The sequence below is a fragment of the Passer domesticus genome, chromosome 8, assembly GCF_036417665.1.
Source record: "Passer domesticus isolate bPasDom1 chromosome 8, bPasDom1.hap1, whole genome shotgun sequence".
Lineage (NCBI taxonomy): Eukaryota > Metazoa > Chordata > Aves > Passeriformes > Passeridae > Passer > Passer domesticus.
In genome coordinates, this window is record NC_087481.1 from 29,011,100 (window position 1) to 29,027,327 (window position 16,228).

The 16,228-nt window shown below is 44.7% G+C and overlaps 1 protein-coding gene across 2 annotated transcripts in view; it reads left to right on the top strand.

The window, feature by feature from the left end:
- The window catches only part of RTKN2 (rhotekin 2), a 171,186-nt gene that overhangs the window by 31,378 nt on the left and 123,580 nt on the right, over nucleotides 1-16,228 (top strand). For both annotated transcript variants that reach the window (XM_064429953.1, XM_064429954.1), the window contains exon 7: nucleotides 3,619-3,715. The gene's annotated coding sequence lies outside the window, so the exon portion shown is untranslated. The remainder of the gene's footprint in view (nucleotides 1-3,618; nucleotides 3,716-16,228) is intronic.

Genomic DNA, 16,228 nt, shown 5'->3' on the forward strand with positions numbered 1-16,228 from the left:
GGTGTGAAGATTAAATTGCTAATCCTAGTTACCAGTATAGACTGTTGCACAGAAAGTGCCTGAGAGGTGGAACTGGGCAGCGTTCAGCTTTGCACAGCTCTTGCCAAGAGTTATTTGGTATCCCTGTTGCTGTTTTTTGAAGTCCAAAAATATTTTCCCCCAAATAACCTATTTTTCTGCAAGGGAACACAGCTGCATTTATGAAAGGTCTTGGCTTTTACAGTAAGTCTGGTTTGTATAGTTTCCTCTCTCTATGTATGTTATCTGCATAAGTACCAACAGTCATAATGAAAAACACAGTTTTGTTACAGGAATTTTTAACAGTGGTTTTCAGCAGTTTAGAAAACATTGGAGCTACTTCCAACAAATGAAAAAAATCTACACAAAGCAGCTTTGAAAATGTTGATGCACTTTGGCAGATAAATCTTTGGTTTTCACCCTGCTCTATTATTCTTTCAGTGATACTGAAACCAATATAAAGCATTATTGATTTCAACCAGCTCAGCAGAAGATGCCATATGGCTTTCACCCCACTGTCCCCTGCACTGGGGGGCTAAATCTTGGCTGTGCTCTTGTGGCTGAGTGTTCTGAGACAGCTTCTATTCCGTGCTTGTGTGCAGTGCTAAAGCTGTCTTCACTGCACCTCTTTTTCCAGCACGACATAGGAAGTTTCCTGGATTGAATTCTCAATCACAAAACTCATATGGGAGACACTCAAAAATGTAAGACCTTTCAAACCCTTGTGAGTTCACAGCATTTAAAGATAAGAGCACAGTATTGCCAAGAAATGTGTCTTGTTGAGGCCCACAATTAACTTTATCAAAAGAAGGAATCTTATTTTTGCCTGCTGCAGATAGAGGTTGCATCTCAAAGCAGCCTAAAGTTAGAGATAGCATCTGGTTCAGATCACGATATGATGAAAGATTCAGGTTAATTAGTATTTATTCTTAGTTGATAGTTATTCCTTTTGGCTTGAGCTAACAAGCAGGAGTTGGAGTCCCACAAAGTTGTGTCTCCTGGGATGAGAGATGAATGAGGGAGACGGTCTCCATGGTGAAAATGTATTTAAGGATGGGATTGTCAGTAAGAAAAACTGGCCATTGCCTTGTATTCTGATAGCCTGGTGGGAGGATGCTCTGAGGGCTGACTCAGTGCCAGCAGGGAGGGTTGGATGTAGGCATGGACTGAGGCATCCCATGGGGCCATGGACAGGGAGAGGTGCCCTGGTTCCCTGCTCAGTCCAGTGTCCTCACATGTCCCTGCCCCCACAACTCCTGTCTGCCACCAGTTGCCCTAACTGGGTGGTTTTGGCTGCAGGGAGCAGTCAGGCAGCAGCTTTGGAGAAGGTGGCTTCTCAGTGAACCTCTGAGGCTTTTAGTTCCCCTTTCTTGGCACTGCTTCCTGCAGCAGCACACAGGCTCTACCAGCAACAACACCACACCACAGTGTAAGAGCAGCTGTTCATCTTAGATGGAATTGCTTTTTGCTGAGGTCTCCTAACTGCTTATGCAGCCAGGAGGAGCCCACCAACTGGAGAGCAGCTTTCCATGCTTTTTCGCTTTTTCATTTGCTTTTTTTTTTTTTTAATTGCTGTTGGTGTTCAGTTGGAGTTGAGACATTTCTAGCAGGATCACCTGTGTGTCTGGGCAGAGTTGCTCTTCTCCAGTGACCTCATGGACTGTTTTGTTCCCTCAGGCACTCACAGAGAAGATAATGTCTACATTGGTGGAAATTCTCTGACTTGACAGGTTCCAGTGGCCTGGGCAGGGGCAGTCCCATAGGACAGGCACTGGGCCTCCTGCCCCACAGCCATAGGGCTCCCCTTTCCCGCTCCCTCAAGTGTTTACTTTGAGGTCTCTGTGACAGTCTGGGTCACTGCAGCAGGTGAGGCTGCTGGGTATAGAAGGCTGTGGGGAGGCCATTCCTGTCCTGAGGGGCTGAGGCAATGCCAGAGGGCTGTAGGTTTCTCTGGGCTGAGGCCATGGCGGGAGGGCTGTGGGTGTCTGGGCTGAGGCCATGGCGGGAGGGCTGTGGGTGTCTGGGCTGAGGCGATGGCCATGGGCGTGGGTGGGCCATGGGTGTCTGTGGGCTGAGGCCGTGGCGGGAGGGCTGTGGGTGTCTGTGGGCTGAGGAGATGGCGGGAGGGCTGTGGGAATCTGGGCTGAGGTGATGGCCGTGGGCGTGGGTGGGCCATGGGTGTCTGTGGGCTGAGGCTGTGGCGGGAGGGCTGTGGGAGTCTCTGGGCTGAGGCCATGGCGGGAGGGCCGTGGGTGTCTCAGGGCTGAGGAGATGGCAGGAGGGCTGTGGGTGTCTCAGGGCTGAGGAGATGGCAGGAGGGCTGTGGGTGTCTCAGGGCTGAGGAGATGGCAGGAGGGCTGTGGGTGTCTCAGGGCTGAGGAGATGGCGGGAGGGCTGTGGGTGTCTGGGCTGAGGAGATGGCGGGAGGGCTGTGGGTGTCTGGGCTGAGGTGATGGCAGGAGGGCCATCGGTGTCTCTGGGCTGTCATCATGGTTCGGAGCATGGTGTGGGTGCAGCTGGGCAGCTTTTGCCTTGTGGACATGGCTGCACAGGCCAGCCAGTGTAGATTTGTGGCCCTCCCCTGCATTGCTTTCTCAAGTGTTTACTTTAAAGTCTCAACAAGACCTGAATTAATTCCCTTAATGTGGTTTTGGCTGTCCCCTTCTCCCCAGCCCTGTGGAGGAGCTGGGGAGGTGCTGGCCCCTGCACTGGTGTCAGGCAGGCTGTGAGGTGAGGCTGAACTTGCAATCCCCCTCCTCATGCTTCTCTTTGCTGAGGAGCTGTGGGGTCGAACAGAGATAGAATAGCACAAACTGGGGTTTTGGGTGAGAGAAGGGGGCAAAGGGACCCCCAAACTTGCACATAAGTTAAATAGGTGGTAATTCTGCCTTGGAAACACCATGGTAATCTCTGGAGAGATTCCTGAACACTGAGCACCTGCCTCAGAGCACAGTGCTGGGCTTTGCAGATCCCTGGTTTCTCTCTGCTTTGCAGCCTGTGGCAGCCAAATAGGGGCCTCATCAGACAAGGCTTGTTGCTTCTAGCACAGAAAAATGCTAAACTTTAACCAAACCATGTATAATAAATGTTAATAGCACCAATTTCAGTGCTTATACCATCATAAATAAACTATTAAAAAAGAGAAAAGCAGGAAAATAGTTTTGTTGCTCACTTAATTGAGAAGGCTTTATTATGTCCTGCTGTGCTGATGATAAAGGCCTATTACCAAGGCTGAATCCCAATTAGGTCAGGTGTGTTCTAGGTCATTATAGTCACGAGCATCAGGTGTTTCAGTAGTGCAACAAACTATTTGGGAGTATCAGCCTAGTTATTTGGGGGTATCAGCCCAGTTCTTTGAGAGCTTGCCCATGTAGAGGCATAGACTGTTGATTTGGCCACCACTTACTGTCAGCATGGCACACTTACATGGCTGTTGTTTGTGCAAAGGTGTGGACAGATTGTTTGAAGATTATTAAGCTGAGTTAAAACTGGCTCTGTTTCTCCTTTTCCTGCTTCCTTCCCTTGGTCATTAGTTAAATGGCTGGAATGTGTGTTAAATAAATACCCACAAACCAGCTGTGTCATTCATTTGCTTCCCAGAGAGAAGAGACCAACGCTCCTACCTGTTACTTCTGTGATGAAAATGGCAAGACAGCTATGGATCTGCAGTAAACTCCAAGCTATGTGGCAGCTAAAGGTAAGCTCAGAAATTAAGCTGTTACTATCAAAAGCACAAAGCTTAGAAGCAATTTATTCCTTGTGTTGTTTGTTCCTCATGTTGACTGCTGGCAAGTAAATTCAGTTTTGTGCTGTGCTCAGATACAGTGTTTCCCATGTAAGTGTTCTGCAGCCTCACTGGACAGGATGGACTGTTTTGGAGGCATGAGGAGGCTGGATGAGCCAGTGTGGGAGAGGGACTGCCACCCTGGAAAGCACTGGAGCTGGGTTACAGTTATGAGATGCTAGACTTGAAAGAAGTTCTCAGTGTGCCTTCCTTTTCCCTTTCCCCTTCCTATCCCATGAAATCTAAGGTCTTGGAGATGGTGGTCCTCCTGCAGCCTTTGCAGTGTCTGGCAGCTCTGAGAGAGCACAGACATGCTCCAGACCCAAACATGGACATAGTTGTTGAGTATTAATGTCTAATTATTATAGCTGGTTTTTGGAGGGAGCCTTTCTTTTATTATGAAATGCATATTTATATGCTTTTCTGAACTGTTGTCTCAGACTTTGTATCACTTCAGGAAGAAGCTATACAAAGCTGAATGTTGATAAGTATATACTAAAGAGGATGTGGTTAAGTTCACATTTTAAAATAGCTTTTCCACCACAAGGATTAGTGTCTACTGCCTTTCTTTAACTGATAACTTTTATTCTTAGTATCAACTTCTGACAACATCTCTGGAATATATTTGTAAATATATTTGCCAAAGTTATGTATTGGATAATTCCTCTGTTTCTAGCATGTCTGAAATGACCACATACAAAATATAATTAAAAATTACCATGATACATGAATTACATGTTCCTATCAGCTTTTAAATATCTTACAGGAAATATTTTTTTCATTTTATTACATCTTTAATTTAAATTATTAATTAATAAATTACTAATTAGTAGTTTATTTAAATTACTGTTTAAATTGACATGGGGAAAATAAGCATATGTACCAAAGGGGACTGGCTAAAAGTATCTGTGTTATGAAGGATTTTCACACTAGCAGTCTTTACAAAACCCATCCAATGCAGTAGCATGGGAAAGCCTGTGGTTTTCAAATAGTTGGGGTGTGTGGAAAGGAAAAGATTACAGAAGAGGTTTGGGGGAAATAAATGAGGGGAAAAAGAGGTCGGCTTTTTTATTTGGTGTATTGACTGGCTGACAATTTAGACATATATATTTCTCTGTCCTCCCGTGACTGGTCAGGATTAAAGATGTCTTGAAAAAGAAGGAAGATGTCTTAGATTCTCAACTATGATGAGTTTCCACCTGGTGATTATCATATTCCTTGCTTTATAGAGTGCTAAGTCTTTGATTTAGTTTCCTCTACAGGGAAATGGAACATGACTGAAGCAGACATTTACACTATGGTAGGTTTCAGAAGGTCCATGAGCTTTCAGCAATGCCCTCCACAAACACAACACAAATGCCAAAATGTTTCCTGAGATAATGCTTCACCAATGTTAATTTCTGAACTTGTGTAAGTAATGAAAGCACTTGGAAAAAATATATATTTCCATAGATTTTCTGCTGATGATTTTGGTTGACTCTACCTTACTATACAAGCATGTTCTTATTGCACGCTTTGTGTAAGTAGAGCACTCCATAATAATAAAAAATAGCAGGACACAAGCGGGTATCATACTGTCCTTTCTTCCTTTTGTTTGAGCTGTCTGCGATCTTGGTAGGAAGTCTCCTTTTTATGTGTATTTCTTAATACTTAGCAACTGAATGTAAGTTTTGTCTGTTTATGGGTTTTGCATTTGAAAGATGACCCTTTCCCACTGCACTGAATACTTTGCTATTCTGTATGAATGATGTACACAGTGTTGGGGTACATACATTATTTTTCACCAGAAATAATTCTGATTCATGAAAGTAGAGAATTACAGAGAAAATTTGCTGACTACCAGCGCAACTTAGGCAGACGCGTAACACGACACTACAACAAATATGTGCTTTGGAATATTTCATTTTCTCTCTGTAATCTGCTTCTTAACTCTGCTAAGATTCAGCCTGTCAGTGTTGATACCCTGTCTTCTTGTTAGCCCTTCCAAGTGTGTTTGGTAAACTGCTGAGCTGAGTGCATTTGGGAGGGTGGACACAATGCTGGTGTCATTGCAGTCTGTGATAGAATGAAAATTGCTTTTGGAGCAGTATCCTCAGTGTTTCTGTTTCCTGTGGAATCAGGAGTGGGCAGGTAGCCTCCATCATACTCTGTGGATGCTCACATGGATGAGGCTACCATAGCGTGGAGGTTACTGCTACAGGCAGCAGTCCCCTCCAGTGTTGTGAGCCCTGCTATATTTGGAAAAAGGTAGAAGAGAGGAGGTGCACAATCTGCCACCCCCTTACTTGGCTTTCCTGTCTTCCAGGAGCCATCAGAGCAGCCCATTACTTTCAGGTATTGCCAGTACATCATCCTAGAGAAGGTGGGTGTCTCATTTGAAACATACTACTTTCTCTTTTCAAAGATCTTTCTCCAAGCCTTGTGGATATGCTTCTGTCCTCACCAAGGAACTGCAGAAATACTCAACTGTGCAATCCCCTGTCCATAGTCTTGGGAGAATGATGGACAAGGAATTCCAATAAAGCTGCTTTTGTGCTTAGGTGGTCAGGCTCTATCTGTCCATGTCCATGAGACCAAAGAGCTTAATCAAGACTCACACTCCTGGGACTCAGGAGTTTACCTTTCAGCCTAGTAAACTTATCCTTGGAAGAGCCCTGCTTTTTCACTTGGAGATTGTGGTGTGCAGAGTGAAAACTTCTAAGTGTTAGACTAGTCATTTCACAGACTTTCACTGAGCTATGAATCCCTCTCCCTAAGTCAAGATGCTTCTCCCAGTTCTCTCTCTTCCCCCAGCACAACAGAACTATTTGCTTCAGTAAATCCCCTGACTGCATTGTCTGTTGTGCAGCCCCTACTGCGCCACACCCGAACTGTTCAAGATCTTCCATGAATTTTCTTCATCTGCTCACACCAGTTAGAGAAAAGTGATGATCGAGGGAGAAAACATTAAAGCAACTGAGGCTTATAGAGCACAGTGAAGGAGCATTGCCAGTGCTGTCCTGGCTCCCCAGATAGGATGTCCAGCAGCTGCAGCTGCTTTCCCATCTTACCTTAACTCTGAACAGGGGTGGAGAGGAAGCAAGAAGAGAGAGACATTTCCGCTGTGATTGCAACACGTAGTGATAGGCAAATTCCCTTTCCCTGCCCTGTGACAAGCATGGTGTTGGTCATAAAGTGCTGCAATCCTTATCGGGGCTTTTTGGGCTGTTTTTAAAAATAATTTCATCTTTACTGTCACGTCTTCCTCCCTCACTGAGCAGGGACTGACTAATTAGCAGTGGTTCAGTGGCAGATGCTATTGTGAAAAGGGTTTGATGGTGATCTAACTGGGAATAAAATTGCCTTAAAGGTCCAGGCAGCCATTTTCTAACCTCCCTATGATACAGGCTGTGTTGGCTGGTGCATGAAACCAGCCCCACAGTTGTGAAGGATGAGCCCTTTTGTATGCAAATGGCTGCTCCTCTTCTAAGGTGGTACCTGTGGCCTTCTAGTTGCAACCTGCACCAGTCCTCACTGGTGTATTAAAAGCAATAATGGTGTTGACTGATTTACCTACTCACATTTTCTACCAGGAGAATAAAATGCCAGGGTTGATGGTAGTTTGTTACCTGTGTCACTGCTCCAAACACAGCAAGCAATCTGCTTTGGTTGTTTTCTTCTCAGTCTGAAATCACATTAAATCACATTAGTCATGTAAAAAGCTATACTGTTTTGAAATAAATATTTATCAACATATCCTATGTGGTTTATTTTTAGTCTGCTGATTTGTTTGACTACTATCTCATATGACCATGACATTTGTAAACAGTGCAGTGAGGATGTGTCACTGCCCTTTATGTTGGTATTTTTCTGTTAATTGTTATCAGATCATGATATTCACATGTTGAACCCTAAAGTCTAATTTTAATAATGCAGACAGGAGAGCTATAACTTGAGTTCTTGTGGTTACCTGCTCTTCTAGTTGTTTTTACTTTGTTTTGCAGGGGAATGATTCAAGTGTGTAAATGTAGACAAATAGTGCCATTTGAGGTGTCTGAACTTCAGCTATTGCTGTAGTGGAGCAGTGGCCTCCCAGGTGCCCTGTGCCATGATCTCAGCCCAGTGAAGACCTTGTAGGTGCCCAGAAGTGGCCAAAATGTCTTGGACTACTTGTGAGGCAATGTCCCTCACCCTAGGTTTCTGCCAGCTGTTTCCTGTGGGTGTCACCAGGGAGATACCTTCAGCACCCAGCCATCTGCTGACGCCTTGAGGAGATCCTCATGCCTCCCACTGAGCAGGCACAGGCTCAATCCTCTCAGCTACTCCCCAGCTTCTGCATCACTTGCTGCACACCTCGGTGATTTGGCCATCCTACAGAGAATGATGTACATAGGATTTTTTCCCTGTGATACTATTTGGGAAAGCTTCCTCACATGTATGGCAAAATACACTGGTCTTGCCAGCAGAAGTAGGGAAAAGCCTAAAAGTGTTAGGCTAAAACTGACATGCGTCAATGTGCAATGAATTTGGCTTTTTATACATAACTGAAATATATCTGTGTAAGTCAGCTGTACCCATTGGTTGGAGGCTCCTAGAGATACCCAGCAGATCAGTGAGCAGTTTGGAGAAACAGGGGCTGCAGCAGTGGTGGGCTGTGGGAGGCCACTGTGGGACCCAAGAAAGCAGCTTGGTCTCTTGCATTCCTCCTTGTTTGTAATGATGAACTGTAGAGAGAGATTTACTGCAGTACCTTCTCATACTGAACTGTTTTTCTCCATAGTAACTTCTGCAGCTGTCACAGGAGCAGAATGAGCTTTGAGACTGGGGGATGCGTTCTCCTCAATCTGAGGTGATGTTCAGAAATTAGGCTGGAAGATTTTATACACCAAACAAGAGGCTGAGGCCACCAGTGGGGTCATCTAACTGCACTGGACATAGTGTGAAATTCTGTCAGGCCTCTCTGAAGGACACAGGTCTGGCAATGCAGCATGGACATCTTGTCTTAGGTACTTCTCACCAGTTGTGCCCCCTCAGGAGAGGGACAAGATCTGCCTTGGCAGAGCCTCTCCTGTGTGTGGGACCGCTGCCATCTTCTTGTGCCCCTGCTCACAGGTGCTATTGCTGGCACATCTTTCCAGGCTGCAGAGCAGTGTGAAAAGGTGGGCTGCTCCATGCATGGCCAGGCTGCCTAGGAAACAAGTTTAACTGACCATGGGTGGTGTTTTCAAAATAAATCAAGGGATCTGTCCCCACTCATCTCTATTTTCATCCTGCCACAGATTGCCACACACCTTCTCATTTAGTGTGAGCACCCAGATGTGTCATCCAGACTGTGACAGAACAAGTGCTGTGTCAGAGCAAGTGCTTAATGTGCCTTTTCTAGCCTGGCTGATTTTGGTAAAAATCTGCCCATCTGCTGCTGCAGGGAGGTTTAAGTTCCTAAATCCCTTTGTCTGCTTCAGAAAATCATAAGCTGCAGAAATAGGAGAACCTAGTAGATGCAACTGCCAGTTATGGAGTTGAGAATGAATGAAATAAACCCAAAGAAACGTCAATGATTGAGATAGTCAATCAGTTTGTTGCCTAGGAGAGGAGGATTTTTGGGATGCCAGAGTTCCTGCTGCATTAAAGATATGCAATGACAGACCAGCAAGGCAAGAGAGAGCCAGAGGGCCTTGTCCCTGTGTCATATTGATGGCTTGGTTCAGACCTCAGCTGGGGTGAGTGGGTGGTGTCTATCATCTTTGCTTGACAAGCTCCTGGTCACCAAACAACAAAGTGATTGTTTAAACCCTTCAGAATATTTTATAAGGCATGCATTTGCCCATGTTTATTGCATTCTTTTAAGCAGGAGTGCTTAGGTAGTCTGTTATTTCAGGAGTAAAGTCCTCCAGTGTTCCAGCCTATGTGAGATCAGGGAGGCACCTGTGCCAGCAGGAAGATGGGTGTTCGGCACACAGCCCAAATTCTCTTGGTTTATAGGACATCCTGACTGGCCCTCCTGCAGTTCCAGCCAAGCTGAGAATGGCAGGAAGAGCCACACTCTACTTCCTGAGGAATGGAGACTTTAAAATTCATGTCAGTGCCATCCTTCAGCTCTGCTTAGCTAAAGATAAATGCTAATTATCTAGGCCTTTCTCAATATGAATGGGCATACATCAACTCCTGAAAAATGCACTTGCTGATTTAGTTAAAAAATAAACAAATCAATTTTTGGGGCTTTTGAACATTTAAGCTTCCTTAAGTAAGCAATAGATTTTTTAGAAGAAAAAACTTACTAGGAGGCAATCCAGTGAGTCCCACTAGGAATAGTAGGAGCACTAGGAGACCTAGATTCAGGTCTTAGTTTTGCCATCACTTCCCAATATATTCCTAGAAAAAACAACTAAATCATTTGTTAGACCAGAATTATCTTCCAGTGTATTCACAGTATACCTTTCAGATAAACCCAAAATGATGGCAGGTTTGTTAAAACGGGAGTAAAATCCACCTTGCTGATGGGGAAATGTGATAACTAACTAGATAAAATGTTTTTGTAGTAGTTTTGTACCAGTGAAAAGGCATGTGCTGTGAGTTCATTGGTTGTCTGAAATCACAGGGGACAATAGCACGTCTTGAGAAAAGCAATTGCTGAAACAACCTTGTAGTGTATCTACATTGATTGAGTGAAAGGATGATTCTGTCCTCATAATGTTAATATTTTTGTTATCTGCTCACAGTGAATAGAGAGGGCTGATGGAGATGCACTGCCTGACAAGCGCTGCTGCTGTACAGTGAGGTTTTGGTTGTTGGAGGTGAGGGCCCACTCTACCAGGATTTAATGGATACTGGAAGGAAAGACTAGGGAAGGTCCCAAACAGAGGCACTACTTTTCAAATAATCAGACCAAAAAACACCAAAGTTTTTTGGTCAGTTTGAGGCAGCTGGAGCATTTGTTTCATGGAAACCTCTGGTGATGAGTAAAACTGTGCTCTGTTCATGAAAGCACCTTCTTCCAGAGACCACTGCCTGGTCCTGATCTGCTGCTAATTAGTCTCCACCCTCTGATGCTTAGTCATTATATTCTTTGCCCTTTTCCATGGCTGTTTTTGGTGTGGAAACTGAGACAAATATTGCTCCCCTGCCGGAAATCATTGTCATGTTATAAAGTTTATCAGTACCTTTAAGCCCAAACAAAAAGGGAATAGATTTTCTTTTTGGCCAGTCATCTCTGACAGGAATGTTTTGAGGTTTGGATGTGTTACGTGTTATGATGCACCACAGATAGAATCTGGCTAGTTTCTGTAACACCACAAATTCTTTTATTAGTTAAAACATCAAAGCTATTCATCAGCCTTTAAAGCTACTGTCAGGAAAAGGTGGAGGGATTCCACACTCAAGGCCCTTCAGTGCTTCTCTCAGCAGCAGGTGCCTGTGTTTGTGCTTTCCTGTAGCCTCCCATGAGGTGCATTGCCTCCAGCCATGACTTCCCAGTTCATAAGAAGATTGTGCAGGAAGTTGCCCTGCAACTTTTGTGCATCCTCTTGTTCCATGTATCACTGGATTGAACGCCTCCAGCCTCGTTAGGTAAAGTTCTGTTGTGGTCTGTTTTCTTGGAGGAGGAAGAATGGGCCAAGTTTCCAGGGTCACCAGTGTCTTTCCCTGGTGTGACTGACTTCCTTGATTTGGCAGGCATTGCTACCACGGGGCAATTCTTGACAACATGTCTTTCTGCTGAGCTGTGCTTGACCAGATCTGGTTCAGGCTTGGTACAATGACTCAAATGGGCTGGAGAGAGACCCTCAGGACTTATGGAAGCAATTAGCTTTAGATGACGGAGTTGGAAAGTTGATTAGTGGTTGCATAGTAGGTTTCTGTAGCAGATGCACAAGCATCCCATAATGCCTTAACCTCTGAAGTGGGACAAGTGCTCCTGACTAGGTTCGCTGTGATGGGTGGCTACAAAGCTGTAGTGGGTATGCCTAGGCAACAGAAGAAAAATTTGGTCATTGAAAACTTTAATTAACAAATAACAGAGATAAGTTTCCCAAGAATCCATGTCCTGTAGTGTACTCTTCCTTCCCCAATTATCTCTGAATGCTGTCTGTGTCTGCTGTTTTATTTTTCTTCAGCACTTTGGGGCTAGGTAGCACCTCACGTTTCCAAATGGGCTTGTCAATTGAAAAATGTAATTTGCCTGGATGGCATGCGTGTGTGCACTACCTGTTCAGCTCTTGGTGGGGAACAAAAAACACCTAAACATGTCTGGGCAGTGCAAGGAGTGTAAGGGTGCTTTCCTAGAGGGCTGGGAGGAGTCTGCTGAGCCCGCTGCACAACAGCAAGTTCCAGCTTTTTTTTCTTTGTTGTATTTCTGTGGGAATTAGGATGGCTGTGCCATTCCAGTAGAAGCAAGTCCACCTAGTACATGTACTGGGCTGATGTAGACTGTGTCTAAAAATGCTGACATTTTGTCAGAAAATGTCACAATGTCACAAAAATGTTGACAACTGTCAGTGACTAATTTGAAGAAAGGATAAGAGGATCATAGTAAAATGATTTCTCTGTGGCACAGCAGTTATAAGAGTTGGACTGGACCAAGCATCCAGTAGCACACCAAAGACTGGTGACTTTTCCCACTTTCTCCACATCCTTTTCTTAATAAGCTTCTGTTGCAATAAAATCAAAGATCCAGGAAGAGAGAAAGAGAAGAAACGTCTGCATTTGTGTGAAATGATAAAATAAAGGCAGTTTTTTTCAAACATGCTTCATGAAATAGTTCTGTGGTAACCCCAACAGTTATGAAAGGGACAAATCTTCACCACTAAATATTTGTTCCTTTTACAGTGAGCCTTGACAAAACTCAAATAGTCTCTGACCTTACAGAACTTAGTTTACAGTATCAGTAGTTTCCTGCCATGACTCAGTGGCTGGAACAGTAATATCTGACTGTCGTTTTTTTTCCTCTCTATTTCCAGATCTCTTTTGAAGCTTGAGTGGGCGGGGAGAGGCAAGTGACAGATATAGTCCTGGTTTTTGCCCTTCCTCTTGCACCACTCCACTGCTTTTTTTTCTTTCTTTCTTTCTTTTTTTTTTCTTCTTCTCTTCTTCTCCTAAACAACCTTCTCCTGCATTTTCTGGTCCTTTCAGTCCTCCTATCCATTGGGTTTCCCTTTCATACATGTCCTGGACCAAATCTTACTTTCCTTTTCATTCCTACTGGTAGTGTCTATGCCTGCTGATAATACCTGGGAAATACTGAGATCATTCCCCTGTTTTTTTCCCCTCAGTAATGCTTTTCTACTCCAGATCAAACCTCTTAACATCCTCCCTTCCTCTGCAGTTATCTTGCTGAGCCTGCACTGCTATAAGAAACTCTGCTACCAGCAGAGATTGATTGAGTTTTGCGTAGTCTGGGCTGGAGAGTGTCTATAAATAAGGTTGGAATAAAAGTTCATTGGAACATTGGGAGCAACCTGACCTTTGTCTTTGGGTCTTCCATAGCTGGGGTATAATGAGTGATAATGGAGTAAGACAATGGCAAGCCCCACTTGTGTGGAAATGGTCTGAATTCTTCCCCCTGGCCTTGCTATCCCAAGATTCCCCTGCATCAAGGCTAAGAAGCAGTAGTCAGTGTTTACTCCTGACAATTGTCAGCAAACCCTGAGAGCTTCCCTGGAGCTTAGAGTGAAATCCTCCTGCTGCTGCAGCTTCCGTTCTAGAGGTGGCTGGCCCAGCAGGAAGCACTGGCTCAGGGTTGGGGCAGCTAGGAACAGGGAGGGTGTTTTATCACACCAAAGGGATGGTCCTTGACCCCCCACTACTGAAGGAGTACTCCTGACTGTGTGCCTTCTGATCCTATGTAGCCTTTTGGTGTGGACAACAGAGCAAAATGACCTACTTGTCAAAATCAAGAAAAAGATTCCAGTGTCCTCAGGTACTAAGTCCCAGATTTTCCAGTACTGTGTAGTACTGATTCTTTATCTTCTCTTCTGGAGAGCTCTAATCCCACACCTCTGAACAGCACCTGGGGAACTTCCACATTTAAGAAGTCCTTTGAATTTGAAAGTGGTGGTCCTGAGCCAACCTTCTAGATTGGCAAAATTATTTAATAATTGGAGTTATTTAGTTTCTTTTCTGCTGTACTTAACTCTTGTTTAGGATATGGAAAATTTAGTTTGCTTCTGAAGCCTTGGAGTAATAATCATGGCTCTTCTGCATGTATTCAGGAGGTATGAATCTGGGAGACTGACAACAGATGTAGGCCAAAATTAAGTGAAAAGTATTTTAGTCTACTCAATGCTACCTTCAGCTTTGTATGATCCTTTCAATTTCTGTGTAAGCACTGCAGGCCCACATGCTGGGAGAGTATCTGTGCTCAGAAGAAGCTTCTGGTATGTGGAGTAGGCTGTTATTTCTGTGAGGGGACCTCTTCAGGGCATGTGAAGCTTAGGAATGTTTGAATCTACTGACAGCTGTCAAGATGACCATGCTCTTGCAGCCTCTGTTTCTGGGAGGCCTCATGCTCATGTAGACAATGAGTTAGAGATGTGTGTCAGACCAAAAATGTGAGGGGACAATCCACTGACGCAGTCCTTCAATTTTCCAGTGGGACATGTAAAATTTGATAAAGTTCATGGTTCTCCTGAACAAAACTCTTGCACTATGCCTGACCTGGAATCAGCCTAGGTCTTTTGTATCTTGAGCTGGAGAATCCAAAGATGTGTGAAACTGCAGGTGCTGAGGTTAACCTTGGGGAACATTCAACATCAGTCTGTAATTTTTGTTCTACATGTTCTGTTTTGGGGACGGCAGCTTGATTAATTGTATAATTAACCTTGATTTTTTTTTTTAAATGGAGTTGTAAAACTGACCCGGCTCTGGACACCAGCAATATATTTCAGGCTGAAATTACTTGGAAGTCATCACAATATTTTGTTTAGGCTGTGATCTGAGGATGTTTGTGGGGAAAAAAAATGTAGAAAGAATTATTATAGGATACTGAAAATGGCCCTCAGATCAGTTGTACAGTATTTGCTAATGTGAAGTGTATTCATGCCTTTGTGACCTACATTCAGGAGAACACCTAATGGCAAAACAGACAGCAGAGCAGAACAAACTGCTTTTCATGTGGAAATACTAAGAACAGGTGATATCTGTGCACAGGGACCAGACTTCTCTCTGGCTTGCAGGACTCCAATCGGTTTTTAGCTGTACTCAAGGCAAGTCTAGAACAATTAGTTGGAGAGGAAAGAGGAATGTTTTCAGTGCTATGAAATATAAACTAGTTGGACTTGCTTTATTTGAAAATGAAGAGGCCAACCCAGTAGAAAAGGTGATTCTTTCATAAAATCTCTACTTCTGTGGAGTCTTCCTTGTCTCCATATGGATGTTCACGTTGCTGTTTGGGATGTGATGTCCCTGAGCTGTAGTGGCTGTTGGAGCTGCCTTCTCTGATTCCTGTCCTGACGGGAGAGGCTGTGAGCAGGCAGAGCTGGCCAGCAGCTCTCCTCTAGAAGGAGTGTGTGTTAAGCAAAAGAATTGTTTGAAGTTGTTTGCAGTGTCTCTAGACTATACATAAACACATGGTGAACGACTGCTTTGAAAATTACTTTTTTAGTTTTCTTTTCCTAGACATCTTCAATGTTGTTTTATCCTTTTTTCCTTTTTTTACAATACGTGCGATTTCCTGTGAGAATTCAGCCCTTCAAAGCCCTGAAAGATGCTTGTGTATATACTTAAAAAAAAAAAAAAAAAAAAGTCAGGGCGCTGCTCCGACTTCCCCTTTCCCATGACTAGGATTTCCAGAGGGCTGTCACCGGAGCCGTGAGCGCACCTGCCCGGCCCCGGGCACCTTTCAGTCGGGCATCTTTCCATGGAGCGCCGGCCGGCGCTGCCTGAGGCTCCAGCGCCCTCTCTCGGCCCCGCGGCCGGGGCTGCGAGCGGGAGCGGAGCCGGCGGCAGCTCCGCCCGGCCTCGGCAGCCTCGGCAGCCGTGCGTCCTCCGGGGCAGTGCCCACCCTGCCCGGCTGGCCGCTCCCCTCACCTGCATGCCAAGTACATGGTTCTTTCAGCTGGAGAAGGACCAGGACAGTAATGCGCAAAGGATGGCGTTTTGTCTCCTGCTTGTGCATACAGTAGCTCTGCCTTAGACGGTTCCTTACTTTTGAATCTCGAAGTGTTGAGGGATCTGGTATGCTAGACCTTCTGAAAGTTTAGGTCATGGTTAAGTTGCTCTGCACAACAGAGAGGCTGCTACTGGGAAGTTGGTAGCAGATTTGCCCTTGCAAGCCTTTTGCTTGATAGCTCCTCTTTTCCAGTTACTTCCCCTCAAAACCAAGTCCTGTCAGTCCTATTCTTTCGTTTTAATAAGGAAACAATTTATCAAGACCTGAAGCCTCTCAAATCTATACTAATCTAGACCAGTCAAGGGAGAGTCCTGGAGAGTTCTCAGGAGACATCAGATACTGAA